At 51.7% G+C, this 27,276-nt stretch overlaps 54 non-coding genes across 54 annotated transcripts; 35 read left to right on the top strand and 19 right to left on the bottom strand.

The window, feature by feature from the left end:
- Positions 1–183: 183 nt before the first annotated feature.
- Trnad-guc (transfer RNA aspartic acid (anticodon GUC)) lies at positions 184–255 on the bottom strand. The gene has a single exon. It is a non-coding gene; the product is annotated as a tRNA-Asp (tRNA).
- A 732-nt stretch (positions 256–987) lies between these two features.
- Positions 988–1,060, top strand: Trnar-acg (transfer RNA arginine (anticodon ACG)). The gene has a single exon. It is a non-coding gene; the product is annotated as a tRNA-Arg (tRNA).
- Positions 1,061–1,346: 286 nt separating this feature from the next.
- Trnam-cau (transfer RNA methionine (anticodon CAU)) lies at positions 1,347–1,418 on the top strand. Its single transcript has one exon. It is a non-coding gene; the product is annotated as a tRNA-Met (tRNA).
- A 232-nt stretch (positions 1,419–1,650) lies between these two features.
- On the bottom strand, positions 1,651–1,722 carry Trnad-guc (transfer RNA aspartic acid (anticodon GUC)). The gene has a single exon. It is a non-coding gene; the product is annotated as a tRNA-Asp (tRNA).
- Positions 1,723–2,454: 732 nt separating this feature from the next.
- Trnar-acg (transfer RNA arginine (anticodon ACG)) lies at positions 2,455–2,527 on the top strand. The gene has a single exon. It is a non-coding gene; the product is annotated as a tRNA-Arg (tRNA).
- Positions 2,528–2,813: 286 nt separating this feature from the next.
- On the top strand, positions 2,814–2,885 carry Trnam-cau (transfer RNA methionine (anticodon CAU)). Its single transcript has one exon. It is a non-coding gene; the product is annotated as a tRNA-Met (tRNA).
- Positions 2,886–3,117: 232 nt separating this feature from the next.
- On the bottom strand, positions 3,118–3,189 carry Trnad-guc (transfer RNA aspartic acid (anticodon GUC)). The gene has a single exon. It is a non-coding gene; the product is annotated as a tRNA-Asp (tRNA).
- Positions 3,190–3,921: 732 nt separating this feature from the next.
- On the top strand, positions 3,922–3,994 carry Trnar-acg (transfer RNA arginine (anticodon ACG)). The gene has a single exon. It is a non-coding gene; the product is annotated as a tRNA-Arg (tRNA).
- A 286-nt stretch (positions 3,995–4,280) lies between these two features.
- On the top strand, positions 4,281–4,352 carry Trnam-cau (transfer RNA methionine (anticodon CAU)). Its single transcript has one exon. It is a non-coding gene; the product is annotated as a tRNA-Met (tRNA).
- A 232-nt stretch (positions 4,353–4,584) lies between these two features.
- On the bottom strand, positions 4,585–4,656 carry Trnad-guc (transfer RNA aspartic acid (anticodon GUC)). The gene has a single exon. It is a non-coding gene; the product is annotated as a tRNA-Asp (tRNA).
- Positions 4,657–5,388: 732 nt separating this feature from the next.
- On the top strand, positions 5,389–5,461 carry Trnar-acg (transfer RNA arginine (anticodon ACG)). Its single transcript has one exon. It is a non-coding gene; the product is annotated as a tRNA-Arg (tRNA).
- A 286-nt stretch (positions 5,462–5,747) lies between these two features.
- Trnam-cau (transfer RNA methionine (anticodon CAU)) lies at positions 5,748–5,819 on the top strand. Its single transcript has one exon. It is a non-coding gene; the product is annotated as a tRNA-Met (tRNA).
- A 232-nt stretch (positions 5,820–6,051) lies between these two features.
- Positions 6,052–6,123, bottom strand: Trnad-guc (transfer RNA aspartic acid (anticodon GUC)). The gene has a single exon. It is a non-coding gene; the product is annotated as a tRNA-Asp (tRNA).
- A 732-nt stretch (positions 6,124–6,855) lies between these two features.
- Trnar-acg (transfer RNA arginine (anticodon ACG)) lies at positions 6,856–6,928 on the top strand. Its single transcript has one exon. It is a non-coding gene; the product is annotated as a tRNA-Arg (tRNA).
- A 286-nt stretch (positions 6,929–7,214) lies between these two features.
- On the top strand, positions 7,215–7,286 carry Trnam-cau (transfer RNA methionine (anticodon CAU)). Its single transcript has one exon. It is a non-coding gene; the product is annotated as a tRNA-Met (tRNA).
- Positions 7,287–7,518: 232 nt separating this feature from the next.
- On the bottom strand, positions 7,519–7,590 carry Trnad-guc (transfer RNA aspartic acid (anticodon GUC)). The gene has a single exon. It is a non-coding gene; the product is annotated as a tRNA-Asp (tRNA).
- A 732-nt stretch (positions 7,591–8,322) lies between these two features.
- On the top strand, positions 8,323–8,395 carry Trnar-acg (transfer RNA arginine (anticodon ACG)). Its single transcript has one exon. It is a non-coding gene; the product is annotated as a tRNA-Arg (tRNA).
- Positions 8,396–8,681: 286 nt separating this feature from the next.
- Trnam-cau (transfer RNA methionine (anticodon CAU)) lies at positions 8,682–8,753 on the top strand. The gene has a single exon. It is a non-coding gene; the product is annotated as a tRNA-Met (tRNA).
- A 232-nt stretch (positions 8,754–8,985) lies between these two features.
- On the bottom strand, positions 8,986–9,057 carry Trnad-guc (transfer RNA aspartic acid (anticodon GUC)). The gene has a single exon. It is a non-coding gene; the product is annotated as a tRNA-Asp (tRNA).
- A 732-nt stretch (positions 9,058–9,789) lies between these two features.
- Trnar-acg (transfer RNA arginine (anticodon ACG)) lies at positions 9,790–9,862 on the top strand. Its single transcript has one exon. It is a non-coding gene; the product is annotated as a tRNA-Arg (tRNA).
- Positions 9,863–10,148: 286 nt separating this feature from the next.
- Positions 10,149–10,220, top strand: Trnam-cau (transfer RNA methionine (anticodon CAU)). Its single transcript has one exon. It is a non-coding gene; the product is annotated as a tRNA-Met (tRNA).
- A 232-nt stretch (positions 10,221–10,452) lies between these two features.
- Trnad-guc (transfer RNA aspartic acid (anticodon GUC)) lies at positions 10,453–10,524 on the bottom strand. The gene has a single exon. It is a non-coding gene; the product is annotated as a tRNA-Asp (tRNA).
- Positions 10,525–11,256: 732 nt separating this feature from the next.
- Positions 11,257–11,329, top strand: Trnar-acg (transfer RNA arginine (anticodon ACG)). Its single transcript has one exon. It is a non-coding gene; the product is annotated as a tRNA-Arg (tRNA).
- Positions 11,330–11,615: 286 nt separating this feature from the next.
- Positions 11,616–11,687, top strand: Trnam-cau (transfer RNA methionine (anticodon CAU)). Its single transcript has one exon. It is a non-coding gene; the product is annotated as a tRNA-Met (tRNA).
- Positions 11,688–11,919: 232 nt separating this feature from the next.
- On the bottom strand, positions 11,920–11,991 carry Trnad-guc (transfer RNA aspartic acid (anticodon GUC)). The gene has a single exon. It is a non-coding gene; the product is annotated as a tRNA-Asp (tRNA).
- A 732-nt stretch (positions 11,992–12,723) lies between these two features.
- Trnar-acg (transfer RNA arginine (anticodon ACG)) lies at positions 12,724–12,796 on the top strand. The gene has a single exon. It is a non-coding gene; the product is annotated as a tRNA-Arg (tRNA).
- Positions 12,797–13,082: 286 nt separating this feature from the next.
- On the top strand, positions 13,083–13,154 carry Trnam-cau (transfer RNA methionine (anticodon CAU)). Its single transcript has one exon. It is a non-coding gene; the product is annotated as a tRNA-Met (tRNA).
- Positions 13,155–13,386: 232 nt separating this feature from the next.
- On the bottom strand, positions 13,387–13,458 carry Trnad-guc (transfer RNA aspartic acid (anticodon GUC)). Its single transcript has one exon. It is a non-coding gene; the product is annotated as a tRNA-Asp (tRNA).
- A 732-nt stretch (positions 13,459–14,190) lies between these two features.
- On the top strand, positions 14,191–14,263 carry Trnar-acg (transfer RNA arginine (anticodon ACG)). Its single transcript has one exon. It is a non-coding gene; the product is annotated as a tRNA-Arg (tRNA).
- A 286-nt stretch (positions 14,264–14,549) lies between these two features.
- On the top strand, positions 14,550–14,621 carry Trnam-cau (transfer RNA methionine (anticodon CAU)). Its single transcript has one exon. It is a non-coding gene; the product is annotated as a tRNA-Met (tRNA).
- Positions 14,622–14,853: 232 nt separating this feature from the next.
- Trnad-guc (transfer RNA aspartic acid (anticodon GUC)) lies at positions 14,854–14,925 on the bottom strand. Its single transcript has one exon. It is a non-coding gene; the product is annotated as a tRNA-Asp (tRNA).
- A 732-nt stretch (positions 14,926–15,657) lies between these two features.
- Positions 15,658–15,730, top strand: Trnar-acg (transfer RNA arginine (anticodon ACG)). Its single transcript has one exon. It is a non-coding gene; the product is annotated as a tRNA-Arg (tRNA).
- A 286-nt stretch (positions 15,731–16,016) lies between these two features.
- On the top strand, positions 16,017–16,088 carry Trnam-cau (transfer RNA methionine (anticodon CAU)). Its single transcript has one exon. It is a non-coding gene; the product is annotated as a tRNA-Met (tRNA).
- A 232-nt stretch (positions 16,089–16,320) lies between these two features.
- Positions 16,321–16,392, bottom strand: Trnad-guc (transfer RNA aspartic acid (anticodon GUC)). The gene has a single exon. It is a non-coding gene; the product is annotated as a tRNA-Asp (tRNA).
- A 732-nt stretch (positions 16,393–17,124) lies between these two features.
- Trnah-aug (transfer RNA histidin (anticodon AUG)) lies at positions 17,125–17,197 on the top strand. The gene has a single exon. It is a non-coding gene; the product is annotated as a tRNA-His (tRNA).
- Positions 17,198–17,787: 590 nt separating this feature from the next.
- Trnad-guc (transfer RNA aspartic acid (anticodon GUC)) lies at positions 17,788–17,859 on the bottom strand. The gene has a single exon. It is a non-coding gene; the product is annotated as a tRNA-Asp (tRNA).
- A 732-nt stretch (positions 17,860–18,591) lies between these two features.
- On the top strand, positions 18,592–18,664 carry Trnar-acg (transfer RNA arginine (anticodon ACG)). The gene has a single exon. It is a non-coding gene; the product is annotated as a tRNA-Arg (tRNA).
- Positions 18,665–18,950: 286 nt separating this feature from the next.
- On the top strand, positions 18,951–19,022 carry Trnam-cau (transfer RNA methionine (anticodon CAU)). The gene has a single exon. It is a non-coding gene; the product is annotated as a tRNA-Met (tRNA).
- A 232-nt stretch (positions 19,023–19,254) lies between these two features.
- Positions 19,255–19,326, bottom strand: Trnad-guc (transfer RNA aspartic acid (anticodon GUC)). The gene has a single exon. It is a non-coding gene; the product is annotated as a tRNA-Asp (tRNA).
- A 732-nt stretch (positions 19,327–20,058) lies between these two features.
- Trnar-acg (transfer RNA arginine (anticodon ACG)) lies at positions 20,059–20,131 on the top strand. The gene has a single exon. It is a non-coding gene; the product is annotated as a tRNA-Arg (tRNA).
- A 286-nt stretch (positions 20,132–20,417) lies between these two features.
- On the top strand, positions 20,418–20,489 carry Trnam-cau (transfer RNA methionine (anticodon CAU)). The gene has a single exon. It is a non-coding gene; the product is annotated as a tRNA-Met (tRNA).
- A 232-nt stretch (positions 20,490–20,721) lies between these two features.
- On the bottom strand, positions 20,722–20,793 carry Trnad-guc (transfer RNA aspartic acid (anticodon GUC)). Its single transcript has one exon. It is a non-coding gene; the product is annotated as a tRNA-Asp (tRNA).
- Positions 20,794–21,525: 732 nt separating this feature from the next.
- Positions 21,526–21,598, top strand: Trnar-acg (transfer RNA arginine (anticodon ACG)). Its single transcript has one exon. It is a non-coding gene; the product is annotated as a tRNA-Arg (tRNA).
- Positions 21,599–21,884: 286 nt separating this feature from the next.
- Trnam-cau (transfer RNA methionine (anticodon CAU)) lies at positions 21,885–21,956 on the top strand. The gene has a single exon. It is a non-coding gene; the product is annotated as a tRNA-Met (tRNA).
- Positions 21,957–22,188: 232 nt separating this feature from the next.
- Positions 22,189–22,260, bottom strand: Trnad-guc (transfer RNA aspartic acid (anticodon GUC)). Its single transcript has one exon. It is a non-coding gene; the product is annotated as a tRNA-Asp (tRNA).
- A 732-nt stretch (positions 22,261–22,992) lies between these two features.
- Trnar-acg (transfer RNA arginine (anticodon ACG)) lies at positions 22,993–23,065 on the top strand. The gene has a single exon. It is a non-coding gene; the product is annotated as a tRNA-Arg (tRNA).
- Positions 23,066–23,351: 286 nt separating this feature from the next.
- Trnam-cau (transfer RNA methionine (anticodon CAU)) lies at positions 23,352–23,423 on the top strand. The gene has a single exon. It is a non-coding gene; the product is annotated as a tRNA-Met (tRNA).
- A 232-nt stretch (positions 23,424–23,655) lies between these two features.
- On the bottom strand, positions 23,656–23,727 carry Trnad-guc (transfer RNA aspartic acid (anticodon GUC)). The gene has a single exon. It is a non-coding gene; the product is annotated as a tRNA-Asp (tRNA).
- A 732-nt stretch (positions 23,728–24,459) lies between these two features.
- On the top strand, positions 24,460–24,532 carry Trnar-acg (transfer RNA arginine (anticodon ACG)). Its single transcript has one exon. It is a non-coding gene; the product is annotated as a tRNA-Arg (tRNA).
- A 286-nt stretch (positions 24,533–24,818) lies between these two features.
- Positions 24,819–24,890, top strand: Trnam-cau (transfer RNA methionine (anticodon CAU)). Its single transcript has one exon. It is a non-coding gene; the product is annotated as a tRNA-Met (tRNA).
- A 232-nt stretch (positions 24,891–25,122) lies between these two features.
- Trnad-guc (transfer RNA aspartic acid (anticodon GUC)) lies at positions 25,123–25,194 on the bottom strand. The gene has a single exon. It is a non-coding gene; the product is annotated as a tRNA-Asp (tRNA).
- A 732-nt stretch (positions 25,195–25,926) lies between these two features.
- Trnar-acg (transfer RNA arginine (anticodon ACG)) lies at positions 25,927–25,999 on the top strand. Its single transcript has one exon. It is a non-coding gene; the product is annotated as a tRNA-Arg (tRNA).
- Positions 26,000–26,285: 286 nt separating this feature from the next.
- Trnam-cau (transfer RNA methionine (anticodon CAU)) lies at positions 26,286–26,357 on the top strand. The gene has a single exon. It is a non-coding gene; the product is annotated as a tRNA-Met (tRNA).
- Positions 26,358–26,589: 232 nt separating this feature from the next.
- Trnad-guc (transfer RNA aspartic acid (anticodon GUC)) lies at positions 26,590–26,661 on the bottom strand. The gene has a single exon. It is a non-coding gene; the product is annotated as a tRNA-Asp (tRNA).
- Between the last annotated feature and the right edge of the window lie 615 nt (positions 26,662–27,276).

Raw genomic sequence — 27,276 nt, 5'->3', positions numbered from 1 at the left:
CGACTGCTGGGGTGTTTTGATTCAGATTCAACAGCAAACCTCGTAATTCTCCTCGTGTGAAGAATGCGAGAACCACTTCCTAAATTGTAGCCTTTGTTTATGTTTTTGCACCACCTATACTCCTTGATCTTCCGACCCACGCACGAGCAACACTCTAGCAGGTTTGTGAGATAAAAATCGCATCTCCCCGGCGGGGAATCGAACCCCGGTCTCCCGCGTGACAGGCGGGGATACTAACCACTATACTACCGAGGATGAGCTGTAGGCAGTTGCCAGTGTGATAGACACATGGTGCTAATAGCCGCCAACGTCCTTCACTAAGTTCGGCGGGTGATAGTGCTGCAACTAAAAATCGGATATGCCGCCTGGCGGGGAATCGGACCGCGGTCTCCCGCGTGACAGGCGGGGATACTAACCACTATACTACCGAGGAAGACGCAGCTAGTGTCTCGAATACACAATTATGTAACTCAAATAGCTGATACATCTGAAAACTAGCCTCCTGTTGCTGTCACAGAATGCTGCTACGAAATAAAATTATGCTCACCGTGAGGCTCGAATTCACAATCCCGGCATTGCTCACGGCTACTGCTTATAGGTACCGTGGGCTAACCAACTGCGCCACTGGGACTACAACCCAGTGCTCTCAGTTTGCGCTATTCACTTTGCTGTAAACCAGTGGTGCACACAGAAACATATGATCGCCACCTGATGCCATACGAATGCTTCGTGCTATTCTTGTTTCATATGCTACGCTTACATGCACATCAACGGGCTCTGGTCGTCGAGAAAACGCAGCAAATAGCGCGCCTTGCCTTCCGCTACCTGTCGAACAGTGAACGCAGATGTGTGGCAAGCTCTAAGCTCTGCAGGCGCACTGTGGCCACGCAGCTGAACGAGAGCTACCTTCCTTGGGAGCTTGCTGAGCCATGGAGAACACGTGTCTTAGCGAAGTGCCCTTGTCTAGTAATCGAAACTGCTGCCAGTGGCTCTGTGGCGCAACGGATAACGCGTCTGACTACGGATCAGAAGATTCCAGGTTCGAATCCTGGCAGAGTCGGTATTTTGTTAGTTGCGACGCGTAGCTGGGCAGTGGATTTCGTATGTCGCCGCATCGTGGAGTGCTTTGTTACTCCTGTGCATCTCGCAGCTGCATGTCGACGCGATCGTGGTAAATATCGCTGCCTGCAAGCGTCAGCGTAGCGTCAGTCGAGCAAAGTCGAGACAAGTCAAGCTGAGAGCTGTACGAGATGATACGCAACTAAGGACAGGCGTGTGAAAGCGACGCAGGCAACACTTTCCAAGTGTCTCTCTTCACGTAGCGAAGAGACAGAGCATCAACGCACAGCAGAGTGGCGCAGTGGAAGCGTGCTGGGCCCATAACCCAGAGGTCCGTGGATCGAAACCACGCTCTGCTAAAATTATTTTATTTGCAGACTGTGCCGAGCTCGATTATTACGCCCAGAGCGACTGCTGGGGTGTTTTGATTCAGATTCAACAGCAAACCTCGTAATTCTCCTCGTGTGAAGAATGCGAGAACCACTTCCTAAATTGTAGCCTTTGTTTATGTTTTTGCACCACCTATACTCCTTGATCTTCCGACCCACGCACGAGCAACACTCTAGCAGGTTTGTGAGATAAAAATCGCATCTCCCCGGCGGGGAATCGAACCCCGGTCTCCCGCGTGACAGGCGGGGATACTAACCACTATACTACCGAGGATGAGCTGTAGGCAGTTGCCAGTGTGATAGACACATGGTGCTAATAGCCGCCAACGTCCTTCACTAAGTTCGGCGGGTGATAGTGCTGCAACTAAAAATCGGATATGCCGCCTGGCGGGGAATCGGACCGCGGTCTCCCGCGTGACAGGCGGGGATACTAACCACTATACTACCGAGGAAGACGCAGCTAGTGTCTCGAATACACAATTATGTAACTCAAATAGCTGATACATCTGAAAACTAGCCTCCTGTTGCTGTCACAGAATGCTGCTACGAAATAAAATTATGCTCACCGTGAGGCTCGAATTCACAATCCCGGCATTGCTCACGGCTACTGCTTATAGGTACCGTGGGCTAACCAACTGCGCCACTGGGACTACAACCCAGTGCTCTCAGTTTGCGCTATTCACTTTGCTGTAAACCAGTGGTGCACACAGAAACATATGATCGCCACCTGATGCCATACGAATGCTTCGTGCTATTCTTGTTTCATATGCTACGCTTACATGCACATCAACGGGCTCTGGTCGTCGAGAAAACGCAGCAAATAGCGCGCCTTGCCTTCCGCTACCTGTCGAACAGTGAACGCAGATGTGTGGCAAGCTCTAAGCTCTGCAGGCGCACTGTGGCCACGCAGCTGAACGAGAGCTACCTTCCTTGGGAGCTTGCTGAGCCATGGAGAACACGTGTCTTAGCGAAGTGCCCTTGTCTAGTAATCGAAACTGCTGCCAGTGGCTCTGTGGCGCAACGGATAACGCGTCTGACTACGGATCAGAAGATTCCAGGTTCGAATCCTGGCAGAGTCGGTATTTTGTTAGTTGCGACGCGTAGCTGGGCAGTGGATTTCGTATGTCGCCGCATCGTGGAGTGCTTTGTTACTCCTGTGCATCTCGCAGCTGCATGTCGACGCGATCGTGGTAAATATCGCTGCCTGCAAGCGTCAGCGTAGCGTCAGTCGAGCAAAGTCGAGACAAGTCAAGCTGAGAGCTGTACGAGATGATACGCAACTAAGGACAGGCGTGTGAAAGCGACGCAGGCAACACTTTCCAAGTGTCTCTCTTCACGTAGCGAAGAGACAGAGCATCAACGCACAGCAGAGTGGCGCAGTGGAAGCGTGCTGGGCCCATAACCCAGAGGTCCGTGGATCGAAACCACGCTCTGCTAAAATTATTTTATTTGCAGACTGTGCCGAGCTCGATTATTACGCCCAGAGCGACTGCTGGGGTGTTTTGATTCAGATTCAACAGCAAACCTCGTAATTCTCCTCGTGTGAAGAATGCGAGAACCACTTCCTAAATTGTAGCCTTTGTTTATGTTTTTGCACCACCTATACTCCTTGATCTTCCGACCCACGCACGAGCAACACTCTAGCAGGTTTGTGAGATAAAAATCGCATCTCCCCGGCGGGGAATCGAACCCCGGTCTCCCGCGTGACAGGCGGGGATACTAACCACTATACTACCGAGGATGAGCTGTAGGCAGTTGCCAGTGTGATAGACACATGGTGCTAATAGCCGCCAACGTCCTTCACTAAGTTCGGCGGGTGATAGTGCTGCAACTAAAAATCGGATATGCCGCCTGGCGGGGAATCGGACCGCGGTCTCCCGCGTGACAGGCGGGGATACTAACCACTATACTACCGAGGAAGACGCAGCTAGTGTCTCGAATACACAATTATGTAACTCAAATAGCTGATACATCTGAAAACTAGCCTCCTGTTGCTGTCACAGAATGCTGCTACGAAATAAAATTATGCTCACCGTGAGGCTCGAATTCACAATCCCGGCATTGCTCACGGCTACTGCTTATAGGTACCGTGGGCTAACCAACTGCGCCACTGGGACTACAACCCAGTGCTCTCAGTTTGCGCTATTCACTTTGCTGTAAACCAGTGGTGCACACAGAAACATATGATCGCCACCTGATGCCATACGAATGCTTCGTGCTATTCTTGTTTCATATGCTACGCTTACATGCACATCAACGGGCTCTGGTCGTCGAGAAAACGCAGCAAATAGCGCGCCTTGCCTTCCGCTACCTGTCGAACAGTGAACGCAGATGTGTGGCAAGCTCTAAGCTCTGCAGGCGCACTGTGGCCACGCAGCTGAACGAGAGCTACCTTCCTTGGGAGCTTGCTGAGCCATGGAGAACACGTGTCTTAGCGAAGTGCCCTTGTCTAGTAATCGAAACTGCTGCCAGTGGCTCTGTGGCGCAACGGATAACGCGTCTGACTACGGATCAGAAGATTCCAGGTTCGAATCCTGGCAGAGTCGTTATTTTGTTAGTTGCGACGCGTAGCTGGGCAGTGGATTTCGTATGTCGCCGCATCGTGGAGTGCTTTGTTACTCCTGTGCATCTCGCAGCTGCATGTCGACGCGATCGTGGTAAATATCGCTGCCTGCAAGCGTCAGCGTAGCGTCAGTCGAGCAAAGTCGAGACAAGTCAAGCTGAGAGCTGTACGAGATGATACGCAACTAAGGACAGGCGTGTGAAAGCGACGCAGGCAACACTTTCCAAGTGTCTCTCTTCACGTAGCGAAGAGACAGAGCATCAACGCACAGCAGAGTGGCGCAGTGGAAGCGTGCTGGGCCCATAACCCAGAGGTCCGTGGATCGAAACCACGCTCTGCTAAAATTATTTTATTTGCAGACTGTGCCGAGCTCGATTATTACGCCCAGAGCGACTGCTGGGGTGTTTTGATTCAGATTCAACAGCAAACCTCGTAATTCTCCTCGTGTGAAGAATGCGAGAACCACTTCCTAAATTGTAGCCTTTGTTTATGTTTTTGCACCACCTATACTCCTTGATCTTCCGACCCACGCACGAGCAACACTCTAGCAGGTTTGTGAGATAAAAATCGCATCTCCCCGGCGGGGAATCGAACCCCGGTCTCCCGCGTGACAGGCGGGGATACTAACCACTATACTACCGAGGATGAGCTGTAGGCAGTTGCCAGTGTGATAGACACATGGTGCTAATAGCCGCCAACGTCCTTCACTAAGTTCGGCGGGTGATAGTGCTGCAACTAAAAATCGGATATGCCGCCTGGCGGGGAATCGGACCGCGGTCTCCCGCGTGACAGGCGGGGATACTAACCACTATACTACCGAGGAAGACGCAGCTAGTGTCTCGAATACACAATTATGTAACTCAAATAGCTGATACATCTGAAAACTAGCCTCCTGTTGCTGTCACAGAATGCTGCTACGAAATAAAATTATGCTCACCGTGAGGCTCGAATTCACAATCCCGGCATTGCTCACGGCTACTGCTTATAGGTACCGTGGGCTAACCAACTGCGCCACTGGGACTACAACCCAGTGCTCTCAGTTTGCGCTATTCACTTTGCTGTAAACCAGTGGTGCACACAGAAACATATGATCGCCACCTGATGCCATACGAATGCTTCGTGCTATTCTTGTTTCATATGCTACGCTTACATGCACATCAACGGGCTCTGGTCGTCGAGAAAACGCAGCAAATAGCGCGCCTTGCCTTCCGCTACCTGTCGAACAGTGAACGCAGATGTGTGGCAAGCTCTAAGCTCTGCAGGCGCACTGTGGCCACGCAGCTGAACGAGAGCTACCTTCCTTGGGAGCTTGCTGAGCCATGGAGAACACGTGTCTTAGCGAAGTGCCCTTGTCTAGTAATCGAAACTGCTGCCAGTGGCTCTGTGGCGCAACGGATAACGCGTCTGACTACGGATCAGAAGATTCCAGGTTCGAATCCTGGCAGAGTCGGTATTTTGTTAGTTGCGACGCGTAGCTGGGCAGTGGATTTCGTATGTCGCCGCATCGTGGAGTGCTTTGTTACTCCTGTGCATCTCGCAGCTGCATGTCGACGCGATCGTGGTAAATATCGCTGCCTGCAAGCGTCAGCGTAGCGTCAGTCGAGCAAAGTCGAGACAAGTCAAGCTGAGAGCTGTACGAGATGATACGCAACTAAGGACAGGCGTGTGAAAGCGACGCAGGCAACACTTTCCAAGTGTCTCTCTTCACGTAGCGAAGAGACAGAGCATCAACGCACAGCAGAGTGGCGCAGTGGAAGCGTGCTGGGCCCATAACCCAGAGGTCCGTGGATCGAAACCACGCTCTGCTAAAATTATTTTATTTGCAGACTGTGCCGAGCTCGATTATTACGCCCAGAGCGACTGCTGGGGTGTTTTGATTCAGATTCAACAGCAAACCTCGTAATTCTCCTCGTGTGAAGAATGCGAGAACCACTTCCTAAATTGTAGCCTTTGTTTATGTTTTTGCACCACCTATACTCCTTGATCTTCCGACCCACGCACGAGCAACACTCTAGCAGGTTTGTGAGATAAAAATCGCATCTCCCCGGCGGGGAATCGAACCCCGGTCTCCCGCGTGACAGGCGGGGATACTAACCACTATACTACCGAGGATGAGCTGTAGGCAGTTGCCAGTGTGATAGACACATGGTGCTAATAGCCGCCAACGTCCTTCACTAAGTTCGGCGGGTGATAGTGCTGCAACTAAAAATCGGATATGCCGCCTGGCGGGGAATCGGACCGCGGTCTCCCGCGTGACAGGCGGGGATACTAACCACTATACTACCGAGGAAGACGCAGCTAGTGTCTCGAATACACAATTATGTAACTCAAATAGCTGATACATCTGAAAACTAGCCTCCTGTTGCTGTCACAGAATGCTGCTACGAAATAAAATTATGCTCACCGTGAGGCTCGAATTCACAATCCCGGCATTGCTCACGGCTACTGCTTATAGGTACCGTGGGCTAACCAACTGCGCCACTGGGACTACAACCCAGTGCTCTCAGTTTGCGCTATTCACTTTGCTGTAAACCAGTGGTGCACACAGAAACATATGATCGCCACCTGATGCCATACGAATGCTTCGTGCTATTCTTGTTTCATATGCTACGCTTACATGCACATCAACGGGCTCTGGTCGTCGAGAAAACGCAGCAAATAGCGCGCCTTGCCTTCCGCTACCTGTCGAACAGTGAACGCAGATGTGTGGCAAGCTCTAAGCTCTGCAGGCGCACTGTGGCCACGCAGCTGAACGAGAGCTACCTTCCTTGGGAGCTTGCTGAGCCATGGAGAACACGTGTCTTAGCGAAGTGCCCTTGTCTAGTAATCGAAACTGCTGCCAGTGGCTCTGTGGCGCAACGGATAACGCGTCTGACTACGGATCAGAAGATTCCAGGTTCGAATCCTGGCAGAGTCGGTATTTTGTTAGTTGCGACGCGTAGCTGGGCAGTGGATTTCGTATGTCGCCGCATCGTGGAGTGCTTTGTTACTCCTGTGCATCTCGCAGCTGCATGTCGACGCGATCGTGGTAAATATCGCTGCCTGCAAGCGTCAGCGTAGCGTCAGTCGAGCAAAGTCGAGACAAGTCAAGCTGAGAGCTGTACGAGATGATACGCAACTAAGGACAGGCGTGTGAAAGCGACGCAGGCAACACTTTCCAAGTGTCTCTCTTCACGTAGCGAAGAGACAGAGCATCAACGCACAGCAGAGTGGCGCAGTGGAAGCGTGCTGGGCCCATAACCCAGAGGTCCGTGGATCGAAACCACGCTCTGCTAAAATTATTTTATTTGCAGACTGTGCCGAGCTCGATTATTACGCCCAGAGCGACTGCTGGGGTGTTTTGATTCAGATTCAACAGCAAACCTCGTAATTCTCCTCGTGTGAAGAATGCGAGAACCACTTCCTAAATTGTAGCCTTTGTTTATGTTTTTGCACCACCTATACTCCTTGATCTTCCGACCCACGCACGAGCAACACTCTAGCAGGTTTGTGAGATAAAAATCGCATCTCCCCGGCGGGGAATCGAACCCCGGTCTCCCGCGTGACAGGCGGGGATACTAACCACTATACTACCGAGGATGAGCTGTAGGCAGTTGCCAGTGTGATAGACACATGGTGCTAATAGCCGCCAACGTCCTTCACTAAGTTCGGCGGGTGATAGTGCTGCAACTAAAAATCGGATATGCCGCCTGGCGGGGAATCGGACCGCGGTCTCCCGCGTGACAGGCGGGGATACTAACCACTATACTACCGAGGAAGACGCAGCTAGTGTCTCGAATACACAATTATGTAACTCAAATAGCTGATACATCTGAAAACTAGCCTCCTGTTGCTGTCACAGAATGCTGCTACGAAATAAAATTATGCTCACCGTGAGGCTCGAATTCACAATCCCGGCATTGCTCACGGCTACTGCTTATAGGTACCGTGGGCTAACCAACTGCGCCACTGGGACTACAACCCAGTGCTCTCAGTTTGCGCTATTCACTTTGCTGTAAACCAGTGGTGCACACAGAAACATATGATCGCCACCTGATGCCATACGAATGCTTCGTGCTATTCTTGTTTCATATGCTACGCTTACATGCACATCAACGGGCTCTGGTCGTCGAGAAAACGCAGCAAATAGCGCGCCTTGCCTTCCGCTACCTGTCGAACAGTGAACGCAGATGTGTGGCAAGCTCTAAGCTCTGCAGGCGCACTGTGGCCACGCAGCTGAACGAGAGCTACCTTCCTTGGGAGCTTGCTGAGCCATGGAGAACACGTGTCTTAGCGAAGTGCCCTTGTCTAGTAATCGAAACTGCTGCCAGTGGCTCTGTGGCGCAACGGATAACGCGTCTGACTACGGATCAGAAGATTCCAGGTTCGAATCCTGGCAGAGTCGGTATTTTGTTAGTTGCGACGCGTAGCTGGGCAGTGGATTTCGTATGTCGCCGCATCGTGGAGTGCTTTGTTACTCCTGTGCATCTCGCAGCTGCATGTCGACGCGATCGTGGTAAATATCGCTGCCTGCAAGCGTCAGCGTAGCGTCAGTCGAGCAAAGTCGAGACAAGTCAAGCTGAGAGCTGTACGAGATGATACGCAACTAAGGACAGGCGTGTGAAAGCGACGCAGGCAACACTTTCCAAGTGTCTCTCTTCACGTAGCGAAGATACAGAGCATCAACGCACAGCAGAGTGGCGCAGTGGAAGCGTGCTGGGCCCATAACCCAGAGGTCCGTGGATCGAAACCACGCTCTGCTAAAATTATTTTATTTGCAGACTGTGCCGAGCTCGATTATTACGCCCAGAGCGACTGCTGGGGTGTTTTGATTCAGATTCAACAGCAAACCTCGTAATTCTCCTCGTGTGAAGAATGCGAGAACCACTTCCTAAATTGTAGCCTTTGTTTATGTTTTTGCACCACCTATACTCCTTGATCTTCCGACCCACGCACGAGCAACACTCTAGCAGGTTTGTGAGATAAAAATCGCATCTCCCCGGCGGGGAATCGAACCCCGGTCTCCCGCGTGACAGGCGGGGATACTAACCACTATACTACCGAGGATGAGCTGTAGGCAGTTGCCAGTGTGATAGACACATGGTGCTAATAGCCGCCAACGTCCTTCACTAAGTTCGGCGGGTGATAGTGCTGCAACTAAAAATCGGATATGCCGCCTGGCGGGGAATCGGACCGCGCTCTCCCGCGTGACAGGCGGGGATACTAACCACTATACTACCGAGGAAGACGCAGCTAGTGTCTCGAATACACAATTATGTAACTCAAATAGCTGATACATCTGAAAACTAGCCTCCTGTTGCTGTCACAGAATGCTGCTACGAAATAAAATTATGCTCACCGTGAGGCTCGAATTCACAATCCCGGCATTGCTCACGGCTACTGCTTATAGGTACCGTGGGCTAACCAACTGCGCCACTGGGACTACAACCCAGTGCTCTCAGTTTGCGCTATTCACTTTGCTGTAAACCAGTGGTGCACACAGAAACATATGATCGCCACCTGATGCCATACGAATGCTTCGTGCTATTCTTGTTTCATATGCTACGCTTACATGCACATCAACGGGCTCTGGTCGTCGAGAAAACGCAGCAAATAGCGCGCCTTGCCTTCCGCTACCTGTCGAACAGTGAACGCAGATGTGTGGCAAGCTCTAAGCTCTGCAGGCGCACTGTGGCCACGCAGCTGAACGAGAGCTACCTTCCTTGGGAGCTTGCTGAGCCATGGAGAACACGTGTCTTAGCGAAGTGCCCTTGTCTAGTAATCGAAACTGCTGCCAGTGGCTCTGTGGCGCAACGGATAACGCGTCTGACTACGGATCAGAAGATTCCAGGTTCGAATCCTGGCAGAGTCGGTATTTTGTTAGTTGCGACGCGTAGCTGGGCAGTGGATTTCGTATGTCGCCGCATCGTGGAGTGCTTTGTTACTCCTGTGCATCTCGCAGCTGCATGTCGACGCGATCGTGGTAAATATCGCTGCCTGCAAGCGTCAGCGTAGCGTCAGTCGAGCAAAGTCGAGACAAGTCAAGCTGAGAGCTGTACGAGATGATACGCAACTAAGGACAGGCGTGTGAAAGCGACGCAGGCAACACTTTCCAAGTGTCTCTCTTCACGTAGCGAAGAGACAGAGCATCAACGCACAGCAGAGTGGCGCAGTGGAAGCGTGCTGGGCCCATAACCCAGAGGTCCGTGGATCGAAACCACGCTCTGCTAAAATTATTTTATTTGCAGACTGTGCCGAGCTCGATTATTACGCCCAGAGCGACTGCTGGGGTGTTTTGATTCAGATTCAACAGCAAACCTCGTAATTCTCCTCGTGTGAAGAATGCGAGAACCACTTCCTAAATTGTAGCCTTTGTTTATGTTTTTGCACCACCTATACTCCTTGATCTTCCGACCCACGCACGAGCAACACTCTAGCAGGTTTGTGAGATAAAAATCGCATCTCCCCGGCGGGGAATCGAACCCCGGTCTCCCGCGTGACAGGCGGGGATACTAACCACTATACTACCGAGGATGAGCTGTAGGCAGTTGCCAGTGTGATAGACACATGGTGCTAATAGCCGCCAACGTCCTTCACTAAGTTCGGCGGGTGATAGTGCTGCAACTAAAAATCGGATATGCCGCCTGGCGGGGAATCGGACCGCGGTCTCCCGCGTGACAGGCGGGGATACTAACCACTATACTACCGAGGAAGACGCAGCTAGTGTCTCGAATACACAATTATGTAACTCAAATAGCTGATACATCTGAAAACTAGCCTCCTGTTGCTGTCACAGAATGCTGCTACGAAATAAAATTATGCTCACCGTGAGGCTCGAATTCACAATCCCGGCATTGCTCACGGCTACTGCTTATAGGTACCGTGGGCTAACCAACTGCGCCACTGGGACTACAACCCAGTGCTCTCAGTTTGCGCTATTCACTTTGCTGTAAACCAGTGGTGCACACAGAAACATATGATCGCCACCTGATGCCATACGAATGCTTCGTGCTATTCTTGTTTCATATGCTACGCTTACATGCACATCAACGGGCTCTGGTCGTCGAGAAAACGCAGCAAATAGCGCGCCTTGCCTTCCGCTACCTGTCGAACAGTGAACGCAGATGTGTGGCAAGCTCTAAGCTCTGCAGGCGCACTGTGGCCACGCAGCTGAACGAGAGCTACCTTCCTTGGGAGCTTGCTGAGCCATGGAGAACACGTGTCTTAGCGAAGTGCCCTTGTCTAGTAATCGAAACTGCTGCCAGTGGCTCTGTGGCGCAACGGATAACGCGTCTGACTACGGATCAGAAGATTCCAGGTTCGAATCCTGGCAGAGTCGGTATTTTGTTAGTTGCGACGCGTAGCTGGGCAGTGGATTTCGTATGTCGCCGCATCGTGGAGTGCTTTGTTACTCCTGTGCATCTCGCAGCTGCATGTCGACGCGATCGTGGTAAATATCGCTGCCTGCAAGCGTCAGCGTAGCGTCAGTCGAGCAAAGTCGAGACAAGTCAAGCTGAGAGCTGTACGAGATGATACGCAACTAAGGACAGGCGTGTGAAAGCGACGCAGGCAACACTTTCCAAGTGTCTCTCTTCACGTAGCGAAGAGACAGAGCATCAACGCACAGCAGAGTGGCGCAGTGGAAGCGTGCTGGGCCCATAACCCAGAGGTCCGTGGATCGAAACCACGCTCTGCTAAAATTATTTTATTTGCAGACTGTGCCGAGCTCGATTATTACGCCCAGAGCGACTGCTGGGGTGTTTTGATTCAGATTCAACAGCAAACCTCGTAATTCTCCTCGTGTGAAGAATGCGAGAACCACTTCCTAAATTGTAGCCTTTGTTTATGTTTTTGCACCACCTATACTCCTTGATCTTCCGACCCACGCACGAGCAACACTCTAGCAGGTTTGTGAGATAAAAATCGCATCTCCCCGGCGGGGAATCGAACCCCGGTCTCCCGCGTGACAGGCGGGGATACTAACCACTATACTACCGAGGATGAGCTGTAGGCAGTTGCCAGTGTGATAGACACATGGTGCTAATAGCCGCCAACGTCCTTCACTAAGTTCGGCGGGTGATAGTGCTGCAACTAAAAATCGGATATGCCGCCTGGCGGGGAATCGGACCGCGGTCTCCCGCGTGACAGGCGGGGATACTAACCACTATACTACCGAGGAAGACGCAGCTAGTGTCTCGAATACACAATTATGTAACTCAAATAGCTGATACATCTGAAAACTAGCCTCCTGTTGCTGTCACAGAATGCTGCTACGAAATAAAATTATGCTCACCGTGAGGCTCGAATTCACAATCCCGGCATTGCTCACGGCTACTGCTTATAGGTACCGTGGGCTAACCAACTGCGCCACTGGGACTACAACCCAGTGCTCTCAGTTTGCGCTATTCACTTTGCTGTAAACCAGTGGTGCACACAGAAACATATGATCGCCACCTGATGCCATACGAATGCTTCGTGCTATTCTTGTTTCATATGCTACGCTTACATGCACATCAACGGGCTCTGGTCGTCGAGAAAACGCAGCAAATAGCGCGCCTTGCCTTCCGCTACCTGTCGAACAGTGAACGCAGATGTGTGGCAAGCTCTAAGCTCTGCAGGCGCACTGTGGCCACGCAGCTGAACGAGAGCTACCTTCCTTGGGAGCTTGCTGAGCCATGGAGAACACGTGTCTTAGCGAAGTGCCCTTGTCTAGTAATCGAAACTGCTGCCAGTGGCTCTGTGGCGCAACGGATAACGCGTCTGACTACGGATCAGAAGATTCCAGGTTCGAATCCTGGCAGAGTCGGTATTTTGTTAGTTGCGACGCGTAGCTGGGCAGTGGATTTCGTATGTCGCCGCATCGTGGAGTGCTTTGTTACTCCTGTGCATCTCGCAGCTGCATGTCGACGCGATCGTGGTAAATATCGCTGCCTGCAAGCGTCAGCGTAGCGTCAGTCGAGCAAAGTCGAGACAAGTCAAGCTGAGAGCTGTACGAGATGATACGCAACTAAGGACAGGCGTGTGAAAGCGACGCAGGCAACACTTTCCAAGTGTCTCTCTTCACGTAGCGAAGAGACAGAGCATCAACGCACAGCAGAGTGGCGCAGTGGAAGCGTGCTGGGCCCATAACCCAGAGGTCCGTGGATCGAAACCACGCTCTGCTAAAATTATTTTATTTGCAGACTGTGCCGAGCTCGATTATTACGCCCAGAGCGACTGCTGGGGTGTTTTGATTCAGATTCAACAGCAAACCTCGTAATTCTCCTCGTGTGAAGAATGCGAGAACCACTTCCTAAATTGTAGCCTTTGTTTATGTTTTTGCACCACCTATACTCCTTGATCTTCCGACCCACGCACGAGCAACACTCTAGCAGGTTTGTGAGATAAAAATCGCATCTCCCCGGCGGGGAATCGAACCCCGGTCTCCCGCGTGACAGGCGGGGATACTAACCACTATACTACCGAGGATGAGCTGTAGGCAGTTGCCAGTGTGATAGACACATGGTGCTAATAGCCGCCAACGTCCTTCACTAAGTTCGGCGGGTGATAGTGCTGCAACTAAAAATCGGATATGCCGCCTGGCGGGGAATCGGACCGCGGTCTCCCGCGTGACAGGCGGGGATACTAACCACTATACTACCGAGGAAGACGCAGCTAGTGTCTCGAATACACAATTATGTAACTCAAATAGCTGATACATCTGAAAACTAGCCTCCTGTTGCTGTCACAGAATGCTGCTACGAAATAAAATTATGCTCACCGTGAGGCTCGAATTCACAATCCCGGCATTGCTCACGGCTACTGCTTATAGGTACCGTGGGCTAACCAACTGCGCCACTGGGACTACAACCCAGTGCTCTCAGTTTGCGCTATTCACTTTGCTGTAAACCAGTGGTGCACACAGAAACATATGATCGCCACCTGATGCCATACGAATGCTTCGTGCTATTCTTGTTTCATATGCTACGCTTACATGCACATCAACGGGCTCTGGTCGTCGAGAAAACGCAGCAAATAGCGCGCCTTGCCTTCCGCTACCTGTCGAACAGTGAACGCAGATGTGTGGCAAGCTCTAAGCTCTGCAGGCGCACTGTGGCCACGCAGCTGAACGAGAGCTACCTTCCTTGGGAGCTTGCTGAGCCATGGAGAACACGTGTCTTAGCGAAGTGCCCTTGTCTAGTAATCGAAACTGCTGCCAGTGGCTCTGTGGCGCAACGGATAACGCGTCTGACTACGGATCAGAAGATTCCAGGTTCGAATCCTGGCAGAGTCGGTATTTTGTTAGTTGCGACGCGTAGCTGGGCAGTGGATTTCGTATGTCGCCGCATCGTGGAGTGCTTTGTTACTCCTGTGCATCTCGCAGCTGCATGTCGACGCGATCGTGGTAAATATCGCTGCCTGCAAGCGTCAGCGTAGCGTCAGTCGAGCAAAGTCGAGACAAGTCAAGCTGAGAGCTGTACGAGATGATACGCAACTAAGGACAGGCGTGTGAAAGCGACGCAGGCAACACTTTCCAAGTGTCTCTCTTCACGTAGCGAAGAGACAGAGCATCAACGCACAGCAGAGTGGCGCAGTGGAAGCGTGCTGGGCCCATAACCCAGAGGTCCGTGGATCGAAACCACGCTCTGCTAAAATTATTTTATTTGCAGACTGTGCCGAGCTCGATTATTATGCCCAGAGCGACTGCTGGGGTGTTTTGATTCAGATTCAACAGCAAACCTCGTAATTCTCCTCGTGTGAAGAATGCGAGAACCACTTCCTAAATTGTAGCCTTTGTTTATGTTTTTGCACCACCTATACTCCTTGATCTTCCGACCCACGCACGAGCAACACTCTAGCAGGTTTGTGAGATAAAAATCGCATCTCCCCGGCGGGGAATCGAACCCCGGTCTCCCGCGTGACAGGCGGGGATACTAACCACTATACTACCGAGGATGAGCTGTAGGCAGTTGCCAGTGTGATAGACACATGGTGCTAATAGCCGCCAACGTCCTTCACTAAGTTCGGCGGGTGATAGTGCTGCAACTAAAAATCGGATATGCCGCCTGGCGGGGAATCGGACCGCGGTCTCCCGCGTGACAGGCGGGGATACTAACCACTATACTACCGAGGAAGACGCAGCTAGTGTCTCGAATACACAATTATGTAACTCAAATAGCTGATACATCTGAAAACTAGCCTCCTGTTGCTGTCACAGAATGCTGCTACGAAATAAAATTATGCTCACCGTGAGGCTCGAATTCACAATCCCGGCATTGCTCACGGCTACTGCTTATAGGTACCGTGGGCTAACCAACTGCGCCACTGGGACTACAACCCAGTGCTCTCAGTTTGCGCTATTCACTTTGCTGTAAACCAGTGGTGCACACAGAAACATATGATCGCCACCTGATGCCATACGAATGCTTCGTGCTATTCTTGTTTCATATGCTACGCTTACATGCACATCAACGGGCTCTGGTCGTCGAGAAAACGCAGCAAATAGCGCGCCTTGCCTTCCGCTACCTGTCGAACAGTGAACGCAGATGTGTGGCAAGCTCTAAGCTCTGCAGGCGCACTGTGGCCACGCAGCTGAACGAGAGCTACCTTCCTTGGGAGCTTGCTGAGCCATGGAGAACACGTGTCTTAGCGAAGTGCCCTTGTCTAGTAATCGAAACTGCTGCCAGTGGCTCTGTGGCGCAACGGATAACGCGTCTGACTACGGATCAGAAGATTCCAGGTTCGAATCCTGGCAGAGTCGGTATTTTGTTAGTTGCGACGCGTAGCTGGGCAGTGGATTTCGTATGTCGCCGCATCGTGGAGTGCTTTGTTACTCCTGTGCATCTCGCAGCTGCATGTCGACGCGATCGTGGTAAATATCGCTGCCTGCAAGCGTCAGCGTAGCGTCAGTCGAGCAAAGTCGAGACAAGTCAAGCTGAGAGCTGTACGAGATGATACGCAACTAAGGACAGGCGTGTGAAAGCGACGCAGGCAACACTTTCCAAGTGTCTCTCTTCACGTAGCGAAGAGACAGAGCATCAACGCACAGCAGAGTGGCGCAGTGGAAGCGTGCTGGGCCCATAACCCAGAGGTCCGTGGATCGAAACCACGCTCTGCTAAAATTATTTTATTTGCAGACTGTGCCGAGCTCGATTATTACGCCCAGAGCGACTGCTGGGGTGTTTTGATTCAGATTCAACAGCAAACCTCGTAATTCTCCTCGTGTGAAGAATGCGAGAACCACTTCCTAAATTGTAGCCTTTGTTTATGTTTTTGCACCACCTATACTCCTTGATCTTCCGACCCACGCACGAGCAACACTCTAGCAGGTTTGTGAGATAAAAATCGCATCTCCCCGGCGGGGAATCGAACCCCGGTCTCCCGCGTGACAGGCGGGGATACTAACCACTATACTACCGAGGATGAGCTGTAGGCAGTTGCCAGTGTGATAGACACATGGTGCTAATAGCCGCCAACGTCCTTCACTAAGTTCGGCGGGTGATAGTGCTGCAACTAAAAATCGGATATGCCGCCTGGCGGGGAATCGGACCGCGGTCTCCCGCGTGACAGGCGGGGATACTAACCACTATACTACCGAGGAAGACGCAGCTAGTGTCTCGAATACACAATTATGTAACTCAAATAGCTGATACATCTGAAAACTAGCCTCCTGTTGCTGTCACAGAATGCTGCTACGAAATAAAATTATGCTCACCGTGAGGCTCGAATTCACAATCCCGGCATTGCTCATGGCTACTGCTTATAGGTACCGTGGGCTAACCAACTGCGCCACTGGGACTACAACCCAGTGCTCTCAGTTTGCGCTATTCACTTTGCTGTAAACCAGTGGTGCACACAGAAACATATGATCGCCACCTGATGCCATACGAATGCTTCGTGCTATTCTTGTTTCATATGCTACGCTTACATGCACATCAACGGGCTCTGGTCGTCGAGAAAACGCAGCAAATAGCGCGCCTTGCCTTCCGCTACCTGTCGAACAGTGAACGCAGATGTGTGGCAAGCTCTAAGCTCTGCAGGCGCACTGTGGCCACGCAGCTGAACGAGAGCTACCTTCCTTGGGAGCTTGCTGAGCCATGGAGAACACGTGTCTTAGCGAAGTGCCCTTGTCTAGTAATCGAAACTGCTGCCAGTGGCTCTGTGGCGCAACGGATAACGCGTCTGACTATGGATCAGAAGATTCCAGGTTCGAATCCTGGCAGAGTCGGTATTTTGTTAGTTGCGACGCGTAGCTGGGCAGTGGATTTCGTATGTCGCCGCATCGTGGAGTGCTTTGTTACTCCTGTGCATCTCGCAGCTGCATGTCGACGCGATCGTGGTAAATATCGCTGCCTGCAAGCGTCAGCGTAGCGTCAGTCGAGCAAAGTCGAGACAAGTCAAGCTGAGAGCTGTACGAGATGATACGCAACTAAGGACAGGCGTGTGAAAGCGACGCAGGCAACACTTTCCAAGTGTCTCTCTTCACGTAGCGAAGAGACAGAGCATCAACGCACAGCAGAGTGGCGCAGTGGAAGCGTGCTGGGCCCATAAACCAGAGGTCCGTGGATCGAAACCACGCTCTGCTAAAATTATTTTATTTGCAGACTGTGCCGAGCTCGATTATTATGCCCAGAGCGACTGCTGGGGTGTTTTGATTCAGATTCAACAGCAAACCTCGTAATTCTCCTCGTGTGAAGAATGCGAGAACCACTTCCTAAATTGTAGCCTTTGTTTATGTTTTTGCACCACCTATACTCCTTGATCTTCCGACCCACGCACGAGCAACACTCTAGCAGGTTTGTGAGATAAAAATCGCATCTCCCCGGCGGGGAATCGAACCCCGGTCTCCCGCGTGACAGGCGGGGATACTAACCACTATACTACCGAGGATGAGCTGTAGGCAGTTGCCAGTGTGATAGACACATGGTGCTAATAGCCGCCAACGTCCTTCACTAAGTTCGGCGGGTGATAGTGCTGCAACTAAAAATCGGATATGCCGCCTGGCGGGGAATCGGACCGCGGTCTCCCGCGTGACAGGCGGGGATACTAACCACTATACTACCGAGGAAGACGCAGCTAGTGTCTCGAATACACAATTATGTAACTCAAATAGCTGATACATCTGAAAACTAGCCTCCTGTTGCTGTCACAGAATGCTGCTACGAAATAAAATTATGCTCACCGTGAGGCTCGAATTCACAATCCCGGCATTGCTCACGGCTACTGCTTATAGGTACCGTGGGCTAACCAACTGCGCCACTGGGACTACAACCCAGTGCTCTCAGTTTGCGCTATTCACTTTGCTGTAAACCAGTGGTGCACACAGAAACATATGATCGCCACCTGATGCCATACGAATGCTTCGTGCTATTCTTGTTTCATATGCTACGCTTACATGCACATCAACGGGCTCTGGTCGTCGAGAAAACGCAGCAAATAGCGCGCCTTGCCTTCCGCTACCTGTCGAACAGTGAACGCAGATGTGTGGCAAGCTCTAAGCTCTGCAGGCGCACTGTGGCCACGCAGCTGAACGAGAGCTACCTTCCTTGGGAGCTTGCTGAGCCATGGAGAACACGTGTCTTAGCGAAGTGCCCTTGTCTAGTAATCGAAACTGCTGCCAGTGGCTCTGTGGCGCAACGGATAACGCGTCTGACTACGGATCAGAAGAATCCAGGTTCGAATCCTGGCAGAGTCGGTATTTTGTTAGTTGCGACGCGTAGCTGGGCAGTGGATTTCGTATGTCGCCGCATCGTGGAGTGCTTTGTTACTCCTGTGCATCTCGCAGCTGCATGTCGACGCGATCGTGGTAAATATCGCTGCCTGCAAGCGTCAGCGTAGCGTCAGTCGAGCAAAGTCGAGACAAGTCAAGCTGAGAGCTGTACGAGATGATACGCAACTAAGGACAGGCGTGTGAAAGCGACGCAGGCAACACTTTCCAAGTGTCTCTCTTCACGTAGCGAAGAGACAGAGCATCAACGCACAGCAGAGTGGCGCAGTGGAAGCGTGCTGGGCCCATAACCCAGAGGTCCGTGGATCGAAACCACGCTCTGCTAAAATTATTTTATTTGCAGACTGTGCCGAGCTCGATTATTATGCCCAGAGCGACTGCTGGGGTGTTTTGATTCAGATTCAACAGCAAACCTCGTAATTCTCCTCGTGTGAAGAATGCGAGAACCACTTCCTAAATTGTAGCCTTTGTTTATGTTTTTGCACCACCTATACTCCTTGATCTTCCGACCCACGCACGAGCAACACTCTAGCAGGTTTGTGAGATAAAAATCGCATCTCCCCGGCGGGGAATCGAACCCCGGTCTCCCGCGTGACAGGCGGGGATACTAACCACTATACTACCGAGGATGAGCTGTAGGCAGTTGCCAGTGTGATAGACACATGGTGCTAATAGCCGCCAACGTCCTTCACTAAGTTCGGCGGGTGATAGTGCTGCAACTAAAAATCGGATATGCCGCCTGGCGGGGAATCGGACCGCGGTCTCCCGCGTGACAGGCGGGGATACTAACCACTATACTACCGAGGAAGACGCAGCTAGTGTCTCGAATACACAATTATGTAACTCAAATAGCTGATACATCTGAAAACTAGCCTCCTGTTGCTGTCACAGAATGCTGCTACGAAATAAAATTATGCTCACCGTGAGGCTCGAATTCACAATCCCGGCATTGCTCACGGCTACTGCTTATAGGTACCGTGGGCTAACCAACTGCGCCACTGGGACTACAACCCAGTGCTCTCAGTTTGCGCTATTCACTTTGCTGTAAACCAGTGGTGCACACAGAAACATATGATCGCCACCTGATGCCATACGAATGCTTCGTGCTATTCTTGTTTCATATGCTACGCTTACATGCACATCAACGGGCTCTGGTCGTCGAGAAAACGCAGCAAATAGCGCGCCTTGCCTTCCGCTACCTGTCGAACAGTGAACGCAGATGTGTGGCAAGCTCTAAGCTCTGCAGGCGCACTGTGGCCACGCAGCTGAACGAGAGCTACCTTCCTTGGGAGCTTGCTGAGCCATGGAGAACACGTGTCTTAGCGAAGTGCCCTTGTCTAGTAATCGAAACTGCTGCCAGTGGCTCTGTGGCGCAACGGATAACGCGTCTGACTACGGATCAGAAGAATCCAGGTTCGAATCCTGGCAGAGTCGGTATTTTGTTAGTTGCGACGCGTAGCTGGGCAGTGGATTTCGTATGTCGCCGCATCGTGGAGTGCTTTGTTACTCCTGTGCATCTCGCAGCTGCATGTCGACGCGATCGTGGTAAATATCGCTGCCTGCAAGCGTCAGCGTAGCGTCAGTCGAGCAAAGTCGAGACAAGTCAAGCTGAGAGCTGTACGAGATGATACGCAACTAAGGACAGGCGTGTGAAAGCGACGCAGGCAACACTTTCCAAGTGTCTCTCTTCACGTAGCGAAGAGACAGAGCATCAACGCACAGCAGAGTGGCGCAGTGGAAGCGTGCTGGGCCCATAACCCAGAGGTCCGTGGATCGAAACCACGCTCTGCTAAAATTATTTTATTTGCAGACTGTGCCGAGCTCGATTATTATGCCCAGAGCGACTGCTGGGGTGTTTTGATTCAGATTCAACAGCAAACCTCGTAATTCTCCTCGTGTGAAGAATGCGAGAACCACTTCCTAAATTGTAGCCTTTGTTTATGTTTTTGCACCACCTATACTCCTTGATCTTCCGACCCACGCACGAGCAACACTCTAGCAGGTTTGTGAGATAAAAATCGCATCTCCCCGGCGGGGAATCGAACCCCGGTCTCCCGCGTGACAGGCGGGGATACTAACCACTATACTACCGAGGATGAGCTGTAGGCAGTTGCCAGTGTGATAGACACATGGTGCTAATAGCCGCCAACGTCCTTCACTAAGTTCGGCGGGTGATAGTGCTGCAACTAAAAATCGGATATGCCGCCTGGCGGGGAATCGGACCGCGGTCTCCCGCGTGACAGGCGGGGATACTAACCACTATACTACCGAGGAAGACGCAGCTAGTGTCTCGAATACACAATTATGTAACTCAAATAGCTGATACATCTGAAAACTAGCCTCCTGTTGCTGTCACAGAATGCTGCTACGAAATAAAATTATGCTCACCGTGAGGCTCGAATTCACAATCCCGGCATTGCTCACGGCTACTGCTTATAGGTACCGTGGGCTAACCAACTGCGCCACTGGGACTACAACCCAGTGCTCTCAGTTTGCGCTATTCACTTTGCTGTAAACCAGTGGTGCACACAGAAACATATGATCGCCACCTGATGCCATACGAATGCTTCGTGCTATTCTTGTTTCATATGCTACGCTTACATGCACATCAACGGGCTCTGGTCGTCGAGAAAACGCAGCAAATAGCGCGCCTTGCCTTCCGCTACCTGTCGAACAGTGAACGCAGATGTGTGGCAAGCTCTAAGCTCTGCAGGCGCACTGTGGCCACGCAGCTGAACGAGAGCTACCTTCCTTGGGAGCTTGCTGAGCCATGGAGAACACGTGTCTTAGCGAAGTGCCCTTGTCTAGTAATCGAAACTGCTGCCAGTGGCTCTGTGGCGCAACGGATAACGCGTCTGACTACGGATCAGAAGATTCCAGGTTCGAATCCTGGCAGAGTCGGTATTTTGTTAGTTGCGACGCGTAGCTGGGCAGTGGATTTCGTATGTCGCCGCATCGTGGAGTGCTTTGTTACTCCTGTGCATCTCGCAGCTGCATGTCGACGCGATCGTGGTAAATATCGCTGCCTGCAAGCGTCAGCGTAGCGTCAGTCGAGCAAAGTCGAGACAAGTCAAGCTGAGAGCTGTACGAGATGATACGCAACTAAGGACAGGCGTGTGAAAGCGACGCAGGCAACACTTTCCAAGTGTCTCTCTTCACGTAGCGAAGAGACAGAGCATCAACGCACAGCAGAGTGGCGCAGTGGAAGCGTGCTGGGCCCATAACCCAGAGGTCCGTGGATCGAAACCACGCTCTGCTAAAATTATTTTATTTGCAGACTGTGCCGAGCTCGATTATTACGCCCAGAGCGACTGCTGGGGTGTTTTGATTCAGATTCAACAGCAAACCTCGTAATTCTCCTCGTGTGAAGAATGCGAGAACCACTTCCTAAATTGTAGCCTTTGTTTATGTTTTTGCACCACCTATACTCCTTGATCTTCCGACCCACGCACGAGCAACACTCTAGCAGGTTTGTGAGATAAAAATCGCATCTCCCCGGCGGGGAATCGAACCCCGGTCTCCCGCGTGACAGGCGGGGATACTAACCACTATACTACCGAGGATGAGCTGTAGGCAGTTGCCAGTGTGATAGACACATGGTGCTAATAGCCGCCAACGTCCTTCACTAAGTTCGGCGGGTGATAGTGCTGCAACTAAAAATCGGATATGCCGCCTGGCGGGGAATCGGACCGCGGTCTCCCGCGTGACAGGCGGGGATACTAACCACTATACTACCGAGGAAGACGCAGCTAGTGTCTCGAATACACAATTATGTAACTCAAATAGCTGATACATCTGAAAACTAGCCTCCTGTTGCTGTCACAGAATGCTGCTACGAAATAAAATTATGCTCACCGTGAGGCTCGAATTCACAATCCCGGCATTGCTCACGGCTACTGCTTATAGGTACCGTGGGCTAACCAACTGCGCCACTGGGACTACAACCCAGTGCTCTCAGTTTGCGCTATTCACTTTGCTGTAAACCAGTGGTGCACACAGAAACATATGATCGCCACCTGATGCCATACGAATGCTTCGTGCTATTCTTGTTTCATATGCTACGCTTACATGCACATCAACGGGCTCTGGTCGTCGAGAAAACGCAGCAAATAGCGCGCCTTGCCTTCCGCTACCTGTCGAACAGTGAACGCAGATGTGTGGCAAGCTCTAAGCTCTGCAGGCGCACTGTGGCCACGCAGCTGAACGAGAGCTACCTTCCTTGGGAGCTTGCTGAGCCATGGAGAACACGTGTCTTAGCGAAGTGCCCTTGTCTAGTAATCGAAACTGCTGCCAGTGGCTCTGTGGCGCAACGGATAACGCGTCTGACTACGGATCAGAAGAATCCAGGTTCGAATCCTGGCAGAGTCGGTATTTTGTTAGTTGCGACGCGTAGCTGGGCAGTGGATTTCGTATGTCGCCGCATCGTGGAGTGCTTTGTTACTCCTGTGCATCTCGCAGCTGCATGTCGACGCGATCGTGGTAAATATCGCTGCCTGCAAGCGTCAGCGTAGCGTCAGTCGAGCAAAGTCGAGACAAGTCAAGCTGAGAGCTGTACGAGATGATACGCAACTAAGGACAGGCGTGTGAAAGCGACGCAGGCAACACTATCCAAGTGTCTCTCTTCACGTAGCGAAGAGACAGAGCATCAACGCACAGCAGAGTGGCGCAGTGGAAGCGTGCTGGGCCCATAACCCAGAGGTCCGTGGATCGAAACCACGCTCTGCTAAAATTATTTTATTTGCAGACTGTGCCGAGCTCGATTATTACGCCCAGAGCGACTGCTGGGGTGTTTTGATTCAGATTCAACAGCAAACCTCGTAATTCTCCTCGTGTGAAGAATGCGAGAACCACTTCCTAAATTGTAGCCTTTGTTTATGTTTTTGCACCACCTATACTCCTTGATCTTCCGACCCACGCACGAGCAACACTCTAGCAGGTTTGTGAGATAAAAATCGCATCTCCCCGGCGGGGAATCGAACCCCGGTCTCCCGCGTGACAGGCGGGGATACTAACCACTATACTACCGAGGATGAGCTGTAGGCAGTTGCCAGTGTGATAGACACATGGTGCTAATAGCCGCCAACGTCCTTCACTAAGTTCGGCGGGTGATAGTGCTGCAACTAAAAATCGGATATGCCGCCTGGCGGGGAATCGGACCGCGGTCTCCCGCGTGACAGGCGGGGATACTAACCACTATACTACCGAGGAAGACGCAGCTAGTGTCTCGAATACACAATTATGTAACTCAAATAGCTGATACATCTGAAAACTAGCCTCCTGTTGCTGTCACAGAATGCTGCTACGAAATAAAATTATGCTCACCGTGAGGCTCGAATTCACAATCCCGGCATTGCTCACGGCTACTGCTTATAGGTACCGTGGGCTAACCAACTGCGCCACTGGGACTACAACCCAGTGCTCTCAGTTTGCGCTATTCACTTTGCTGTAAACCAGTGGTGCACACAGAAACATATGATCGCCACCTGATGCCATACGAATGCTTCGTGCTATTCTTGTTTCATATGCTACGCTTACATGCACATCAACGGGCTCTGGTCGTCGAGAAAACGCAGCAAATAGCGCGCCTTGCCTTCCGCTACCTGTCGAACAGTGAACGCAGATGTGTGGCAAGCTCTAAGCTCTGCAGGCGCACTGTGGCCACGCAGCTGAACGAGAGCTACCTTCCTTGGGAGCTTGCTGAGCCATGGAGAACACGTGTCTTAGCGAAGTGCCCTTGTCTAGTAATCGAAACTGCTGCCAGTGGCTCTGTGGCGCAACGGATAACGCGTCTGACTACGGATCAGAAGAATCCAGGTTCGAATCCTGGCAGAGTCGGTATTTTGTTAGTTGCGACGCGTAGCTGGGCAGTGGATTTCGTATGTCGCCGCATCGTGGAGTGCTTTGTTACTCCTGTGCATCTCGCAGCTGCATGTCGACGCGATCGTGGTAAATATCGCTGCCTGCAAGCGTCAGCGTAGCGTCAGTCGAGCAAAGTCGAGACAAGTCAAGCTGAGAGCTGTACGAGATGATACGCAACTAAGGACAGGCGTGTGAAAGCGACGCAGGCAACACTATCCAAGTGTCTCTCTTCACGTAGCGAAGAGACAGAGCATCAACGCACAGCAGAGTGGCGCAGTGGAAGCGTGCTGGGCCCATAACCCAGAGGTCCGTGGATCGAAACCACGCTCTGCTAAAATTATTTTATTTGCAGACTGTGCCGAGCTCGATTATTACGCCCAGAGCGACTGCTGGGGTGTTTTGATTCAGATTCAACAGCAAACCTCGTAATTCTCCTCGTGTGAAGAATGCGAGAACCACTTCCTAAATTGTAGCCTTTGTTTATGTTTTTGCACCACCTATACTCCTTGATCTTCCGACCCACGCACGAGCAACACTCTAGCAGGTTTGTGAGATAAAAATCGCATCTCCCCGGCGGGGAATCGAACCCCGGTCTCCCGCGTGACAGGCGGGGATACTAACCACTATACTACCGAGGATGAGCTGTAGGCAGTTGCCAGTGTGATAGACACATGGTGCTAATAGCCGCCAACGTCCTTCACTAAGTTCGGCGGGTGATAGTGCTGCAACTAAAAATCGGATATGCCGCCTGGCGGGGAATCGGACCGCGGTCTCCCGCGTGACAGGCGGGGATACTAACCACTATACTACCGAGGAAGACGCAGCTAGTGTCTCGAATACACAATTATGTAACTCAAATAGCTGATACATCTGAAAACTAGCCTCCTGTTGCTGTCACAGAATGCTGCTACGAAATAAAATTATGCTCACCGTGAGGCTCGAATTCACAATCCCGGCATTGCTCACGGCTACTGCTTATAGGTACCGTGGGCTAACCAACTGCGCCACTGGGACTACAACCCAGTGCTCTCAGTTTGCGCTATTCACTTTGCTGTAAACCAGTGGTGCACACAGAAACATATGATCGCCACCTGATGCCATACGAATGCTTCGTGCTATTCTTGTTTCATATGCTACGCTTACATGCACATCAACGGGCTCTGGTCGTCGAGAAAACGCAGCAAATAGCGCGCCTTGCCTTCCGCTACCTGTCGAACAGTGAACGCAGATGTGTGGCAAGCTCTAAGCTCTGCAGGCGCACTGTGGCCACGCAGCTGAACGAGAGCTACCTTCCTTGGGAGCTTGCTGAGCCATGGAGAACACGTGTCTTAGCGAAGTGCCCTTGTCTAGTAATCGAAACTGCTGCCAGTGGCTCTGTGGCGCAACGGATAACGCGTCTGACTACGGATTAGAAGATTCCAGGTTCGAATCCTGGCAGAGTCGGTATTTTGTTAGTTGCGACGCGTAGCTGGGCAGTGGATTTCGTATGTCGCCGCATCGTGGAGTGCTTTGTTACTCCTGTGCATCTCGCAGCTGCATGTCGACGCGATCGTGGTAAATATCGCTGCCTGCAAGCGTCAGCGTAGCGTCAGTCGAGCAAAGTCGAGACAAGTCAAGCTGAGAGCTGTACGAGATGATACGCAACTAAGGACAGGCGTGTGAAAGCGACGCAGGCAACACTTTCCAAGTGTCTCTCTTCACGTAGCGAAGAGACAGAGCATCAACGCACAGCAGAGTGGCGCAGTGGAAGCGTGCTGGGCCCATAACCCAGAGGTCCGTGGATCGAAACCACGCTCTGCTAAAATTATTTTATTTGCAGACTGTGCCGAGCTCGATTATTACGCCCAGAGCGACTGCTGGGGTGTTTTGATTCAGATTCAACAGCAAACCTCGTAATTCTCCTCGTGTGAAGAATGCGAGAACCACTTCCTAAATTGTAGCCTTTGTTTATGTTTTTGCACCACCTATACTCCTTGATCTTCCGACCCACGCACGAGCAACACTCTAGCAGGTTTGTGAGATAAAAATCGCATCTCCCCGGCGGGGAATCGAACCCCGGTCTCCCGCGTGACAGGCGGGGATACTAACCACTATACTACCGAGGATGAGCTGTAGGCAGTTGCCAGTGTGATAGACACATGGTGCTAATAGCCGCCAACGTCCTTCACTAAGTTCGGCGGGTGATAGTGCTGCAACTAAAAATCGGATATGCCGCCTGGCGGGGAATCGGACCGCGGTCTCCCGCGTGACAGGCGGGGATACTAACCACTATACTACCGAGGAAGACGCAGCTAGTGTCTCGAATACACAATTATGTAACTCAAATAGCTGATACATCTGAAAACTAGCCTCCTGTTGCTGTCACAGAATGCTGCTACGAAATAAAATTATGCTCACCGTGAGGCTCGAATTCACAATCCCGGCATTGCTCACGGCTACTGCTTATAGGTACCGTGGGCTAACCAACTGCGCCACTGGGACTACAACCCAGTGCTCTCAGTTTGCGCTATTCACTTTGCTGTAAACCAGTGGTGCACACAGAAACATATGATCGCCACCTGATGCCATACGAATGCTTCGTGCTATTCTTGTTTCATATGCTACGCTTACATGCACATCAACGGGCTCTGGTCGTCGAGAAAACGCAGCAAATAGCGCGCCTTGCCTTCCGCTACCTGTCGAACAGTGAACGCAGATGTGTGGCAAGCTCTAAGCTCTGC

This window comes from Schistocerca gregaria, chromosome 8, assembly GCF_023897955.1.
Source record: "Schistocerca gregaria isolate iqSchGreg1 chromosome 8, iqSchGreg1.2, whole genome shotgun sequence".
Lineage (NCBI taxonomy): Eukaryota > Metazoa > Arthropoda > Insecta > Orthoptera > Acrididae > Schistocerca > Schistocerca gregaria.
Note: the sequence above shows the minus strand (reverse complement) of the source record. Positions and strands in the feature narration are given on the sequence as shown.